This window comes from Mercurialis annua, linkage group LG3, assembly GCF_937616625.2.
Source record: "Mercurialis annua linkage group LG3, ddMerAnnu1.2, whole genome shotgun sequence".
NCBI lineage: Eukaryota > Viridiplantae > Streptophyta > Magnoliopsida > Malpighiales > Euphorbiaceae > Mercurialis > Mercurialis annua.
This window is the reverse complement of record NC_065572.1, coordinates 36031422-36037708: the sequence shown is the minus strand read 5'-3', so window position 1 is coordinate 36037708 and position 6287 is coordinate 36031422. Positions and strand designations below refer to the sequence as shown.

At 30.9% G+C, this 6287-nt stretch overlaps 1 long non-coding RNA gene across 1 annotated transcript; it reads left to right on the top strand.

Annotated features, from left to right (window-relative positions):
• The first annotated feature begins 4610 nt into the window (after positions 1–4610).
• Positions 4611–5807, top strand: LOC126671773 (uncharacterized). Its single transcript, XR_007639122.2, has 3 exons — positions 4611–4739; positions 4853–5011; positions 5719–5807. It is a non-coding gene; the product is annotated as an uncharacterized LOC126671773 (long non-coding RNA).
• Positions 5808–6287: the final 480 nt, after the last annotated feature.

Below are 6287 nucleotides of genomic sequence, written 5' to 3'. Positions count from 1 at the left end.
ACGTTTACAAACGTTACGAAACAAAACCAAACATTTCACATTTTTATCGATTTAAGCCAATCGTTTACAAAGGTTACGAAACAAATCCAAACGTTTCACCTTTTTAGCAATTTAAGGCAAACATTTACAAACGTTACAAAACAAATCCAAACGTTTCACCTTTATACCAATTTAAGCCAAACGTTTACAAACGTTACGAAACAAACGTTTGGCTTAAATCGCTAAAATATGAAACGTTTGGTTTTGTTTCGTAACGTTTGTAAACGTTTGGCTTAAATTGCTAAAAAGGGGAAACACTTGGATTTCTTTCTTAACGTTTTAAACGTTTAGTTTAAATCGCTAAAATGGGGAAACATTTGGATATGTTTTGTAATGTTTATAAACATTTGGCTAAATCTCTAAAAAGGTGAAACATTTGGTTTTGTTTCGTAACATTTGTAAACGTTTGGCTAAAATCGCTAAAAATGGAAAACGTTTGGTTTTGTTCCATAACGTTTGTAAACGTTTGGCTTAAATTTCGTAGCGTTCGTAAACGTTTGGCTTCAATCACTAAAAAGGTGAAACGTTTGGATTTGTCTCGTAATGTTTGTAAACGTGGGTTAAATCGCTAAAAAAAGTGAAATGTTTGGATTTGTTTTGTAACGTTTTAAACGTTTTGTTTTGTTTCGTAACGTTTGTAAACGTTTGACTTCAATAGATAAAAAGGTGAAACCTTTGGATTTTTTTCATAACGATTGTAAACGTTTGGCTTATATCGTTAAAAAGGTAAAACATTTGGAATTATTTCTTATCGTTTGTAAACGTTTGGGTTAAATTGCTAAAAAGGTGAAACGTTTTAATTTGTTTCGTAATGTTTGTAAACGTTTCACTTCAATCGATAAAAAGGTGAAACGTTTTGTTTTGTTTCAAAACTTTTGTAAACGTTTGGCTTAAATCGCTAAACATTGTGAAACATTTGGATTTGTTGTAAAACATTTGAGAACGTTTGGCTTAAATTTCTAATAAGGTGAAATGCTTGGATTTGTTTTGTAACGTTTGTACACGTTTGGCTTAAGTCGCGAAAATGGGGAAACGTTTGGATTTGTTTCGAAACGTTTGTAAACGTTTGGCATAAATCGTTCAAAACGTGAAACATTTTGGATTCGTTTCGTAGCATTTATAAGCATTTTGCGTTTTCGCAAATAAGGTTAAACGTTTGTATTTGTTTCGTAAAGTTTGTAAACGTTTGGCTTAAATTGCTAAAAAGGTGAAACGTTTGGATTTGTTTCGTAACGTTTGTAAACATTTGCTTTAAATTGCTAAAAAGGTGAAACGTTTGGATTTGTTTTGTAACGTTTTAAACGTTTGGTTTTATTTTGCAACGTTTTAAACGTTTGGTTTTGTTTCGTAACGTTTGTAAACGTTTGTCTTAAATCTCGAAAAAGGTGAAACGTTTGGATTGATTTCGTAATCTTTTGTAACATGTTAAACGTTTGGTTTTTGTTTCGTCACGTTTGTTAACGTTGGCTTAAATTGCTGAAAATGTGAAACGTTCTGTTTTGTTTCGTAACATTTGTAAACGTTTCGTTTTGTTTTGTAACGTTTGTAAACGTTTGGCTTAAATCGCTAAAAAGGTGAAACGTTTGGATTTGTTTTGTAACGTTTGTAAACATTTGGCTTAAATTGCTAAAACGGTAAAACGTTTGTATTTGTTTCGTAACGTTTATAAACGTTTGGCTTAAATTGCTAAAAAGGGGAAACGTTTGGTTTTGTTTCGTAACGTTTGTAAACGTTTGGCTTAAATTGCTAAAAGGTGAAACGTTTGGTTTTTTTTTGTAACGTTCGTAAATGTTTGGCTTACATTATTAGTGATTTAAGCCAAACGTTTAAAACGTTTCACCTTTTTAGCGATTTAAACCAAACGTTTACCTACGTTATAAAACAAATCCAAATGTTTCACATTTTTAGCGATTTAAACCAAACGTTGCGGAACAAAACCAAACGTTTAAAGCGATACGAAACAAATCCAAACGTTTTACATTTTTAGTGATTTAAGCCAAACATTTACAAACGTTATGAAACAAAACAAAATGTTTCCCCTTTTTAGCGATTGAAGCCATACGCTTGTATTTAAAACGATTGAAACTCTTGAATTTGTTTCGTAACGTTTGTTAACGTTTGGTTTTAATCGCTTAAAAGGTTATACGTTTAGATTTGTTTCATAACGTTTGTAAAGGTTCGGCTAAAATTGCTAAAAAGGTGAAAACGCTTGGATTTGTTTCGTAATATTTGTAAACGTTTGGCATAAATCGCTAAAAAAGTGAAACGTTTGGATTTGTTTCGTAACGTTTGTAAACATTTGGCTTACATCGCTAAAAAGGTGAAACGTTTAGATTTGTTTCGTAACGTTTATAAACGTTTGGCTTCAATCCTTAAAAAGTTTAAACGTTTGGATTGTTTCGTAACGTTTGTAAACGTTCGGCTTAAATTGCTAAAAAGGTGGAACGCTTGGATTTGTTTCGTAACATTTGTAAAAGTTTGGCTTAAATCGCTAAAAAGGGGGAAACATTTGGATTTGTTTCGTAAAGTTTGTAAATGGTTGGCTTAAATCGCTAAAAAGGTTAAACATTTGCATTTGTTACATAACATTTTTAAACATTTGGCTGAAATCACTAAAAAGGTGAAACGTTTAGATTTGTTTCATAACGTTTGTAAACGGTCGGCTTAAATTGCTAAAAAGGTGAAACGCTTGGATTTGTTTCGTTACTGTGATGACCGCATGCGTTTTTAAGGTCGCATTTTCATTTTTAATGCAGGCTCACACGATTTTGACGAATTCCGTATAATACAAATGAATTGTGAAAAATAAATATGGAGTCGCCACCCGGGGTTAACCGGGAAGGAAAAGACGGTTAAAACATTATAACCATCTTCACCTCTTCAGAGATTCGGGTTCGGAAATACTATTTTATTCAATCCATCGTTTGCTTACTGATATTTACGAGTTAACTTTTTGATTTCTAATTCTAAGACAAAGGGGTCTCAAAACCAATAAACCCTCACTGCTAATCGTATCCGAATTTAACAGGAGTTAGTTTTGAGTGAAAACTTTCGCGCAGAGCTCCGGGCTTCCCTCGAAGATGACGGTACTCATTTTCGTCTATCCTAAAACAGGGTGAATGGATCATCCGTGCCATTTTGTGAGTGTGTGTAACTAGTGAAGTTAAAAATAAATAAATAAACTAAATTAAACTAAATCCATAAATAAAAGTACACATATTGTATTACGAATCTAATTGCAAAAATAAAATAAATTATAACTTTACTACTAAAACAAAATTAAATAAAAAAAGGACTATATTTGAGCATATATAAATAAACACAAAAATATATTAAACATGGAACTAAAACTATCATCAATTATAATACGAATCCGTATAATAAATGACAGATAAAAAAAATATGATAAAAAAATCTAGATTTAAATCTGTATAAAAATAGATTTAAAAATAAATTTAATACAGACAAGATCAAAATCAATTACAATATGAATCCGTATTATAAGTGAGATAAAATAAAGATATAAAAAGTCAGAATGGAACCCATATATAAATTAATACAAAAATATATTGAACAATGAAATAAAATTACCCTCAATTATAATACGAATCCATATTATATAAATGAGATGAAATAAATTATAATTTTTATTGAAAAAAAATAAAGTTTCAAAAGGCGAGACTTGGATCTGGGTCCCCAGATGCCTACGTATCCGGTGTGCCGGAATCAAAGTCGACGTACTTCGAATGAGAATTTTTATATATAAAAAAAAGACAAGTGTTTGAAAATTCGATTTGAGTCCCGGTTTGTGTGCCGAGATGCCTACGTACCCAGCGTACCGGGATCAAAACCCACGTAGTTCGTGTGAACTGTATTTTAGAAAAATGGAAATATTTTTAGAAAAGTGGGTTTGAATCTCGGTTTGTGTTCCGAGACGCCTACGTATCCGTTGTGTCGGAATCAAAACCCACGTAGTTCGTTTGAACTGTAAAACATAAATTTTTAAAAAAATGGATTTGAGTCGGTGTTTGTGTTCCGAGATGCCTATGTATCCAGTGTGTCGGAATCAAAACCCACGTAATTCGTTTGAACTGTAAATGGATTAAACAATTTGGTTTTTATTTATTCATTTTTTTAAAAAATAAAATTTAAAAGTTTATTAATTTTGATATCTTATCCAAGATACCGTTAAAATTATTTATTTATATTAAACGGAAAATGAAATCCGGAATCCTAGATTTCGTTTTAATAATAATAATAATAATAATAATAATAATAATAATAACAAAAAGCAAATGAAATGATAGATAAAAATCAATCGTCTTGCAAAGGAGGTTGGCCATTAATGGTGTTATGTGCTGAACGCATTTTTATTTACTGAGTCCACTTAATTAACTAATATATAAGCCAATTTATTAAAGCAAAATAAAATCATTTTTTTATTTAATTAGCAAGACACCCGTATATGATAATAAAGCCAACAATTATAAAACAAACTCAAATGTGGTAATAAGCCCAACTAAGCCATTTTTCAAATTCACTTTCTCCTTCATCTCCTTCTCAATTCAATACCTTCACTTTGTTCTTATTATTATTTTTTTTGTCTTACCACCCACCACTTATTTAAATCACTAATCTCTCTCCAATTTCAAGTTCAGGATTTTCTTTTAGCCAAATAAAGAGATCAAAAGAAAAAGATGGTAAGCCATGAACAACGAAGCATAAGAAATCTATAATCTTTTGTTTTTATTTATTATTTTCTTCTATGCTTAATCTTTGATTCCTGATTTGTTTTATTAATTTAACTTTCAAGATTGGACTGATCCAATCAAATCGAGGTGATCAAATTTGATGGTAGCGATTGTGCCGTGGCTCAGTGATATCGATTAGATATGATCAAGACCGTATGGACGAGCGACTAAAACCTACAAGACGGGTTCGAGGCACTAGAAGCAGAATTGGGAAGATGGAGGTACAGAGAGGATGAGCTAAGTAGTTATGTCTTTTTTTTATCTTTACTCTGGACTGTGTTGTGATGCAATTATATTGAGTTTTAGTATCTTTTGAACTCTAATTCATTTTGCAACTCATTCATTTTTAATAGGGTATCCACCCAGTTTGCTTGTTTAGAATAACTATACGAAAAATGGGTATCCACCCATTTGAAGTCACAACAACCAATATTCGATGAAAATGATATGAATTTATGCTAATAACCATTTACAGAGAAGAAAATAAGAGCATAATGTTATTGCATTAAAAAAAATGATAAGACATTGATTTTTAGAAGAACAATATACCTCTTTTCCTTGTTTTTTTATGTCTGTTTTTAGCGTTGAAATGGAAATTCTAAGTGAGTGTGTGGTGTGGTTGGTTTCGATTCTATTCTGTGATGGAGGCCCTATCACCTTTGTGTCTTGATAAGCTCTTTCTTCTAGTTGCTGCTTCAACTATTACTGAATAATTATGCCTATTTTTAACTCTGTTTTTTCCTATCTATGTTTCAGCAGCTTTCTGCTCTCTTTTTGTTATGTATTTTTCTTGCTATTTCTGCAGTGTTCCTCCCTCTTTTTAGCGTATTTATCTTGGTGTCCTTTTTTGCAATTGGCTGTGCTCCTTATATATAGGAACGATTATTAACGTCTCATTGGATGCTGAGTGAGGTTCATTTACTTGCAGATTAAGGAGCTAAAGGGAGAGAGGATTAGGTGTTGTCTGGTGTATACATGAAAGGGGTGTTTCAGGGCTGGAGTAAAACTGTAGCAGGCTTGAAATTGGGTTGGGACATGAAGAGGATGTGATTATGGATATTGGCCAAGACTTGTTGGGTCCAAAGTTTATTTCTTTGTATTTTAGATTTTTTTTATTCATTATTATATTATTAATTGTAATTTGAAACTGAAATTGATTAAATGACCAATGCATTTTGGCTCACTCTTTTATTTCAAATTTTATTAAATAATTTTTTTTTTAAAAATAAAATAAAAGACAATAAATATGTAAATTAATAAAAAAATAAAATTTTATAAATAATGTGAAAGTAAATCCTAATTGGTAAAGAAATTAAATCGGTCTCTGAAACTCAAATTTAATTGACTAAGAGTTCAATAGTTATATTAATTTTATAATTCAAACCTGAAAATCGAACGCTTACAGTTTGCCCCCTGCTTTGGAGAAATTTATGAACAATGAAGAAATATGCGATAAAGTTTTTTCTTTTTCTTTAAACGGTTTAATTCATAAATTAC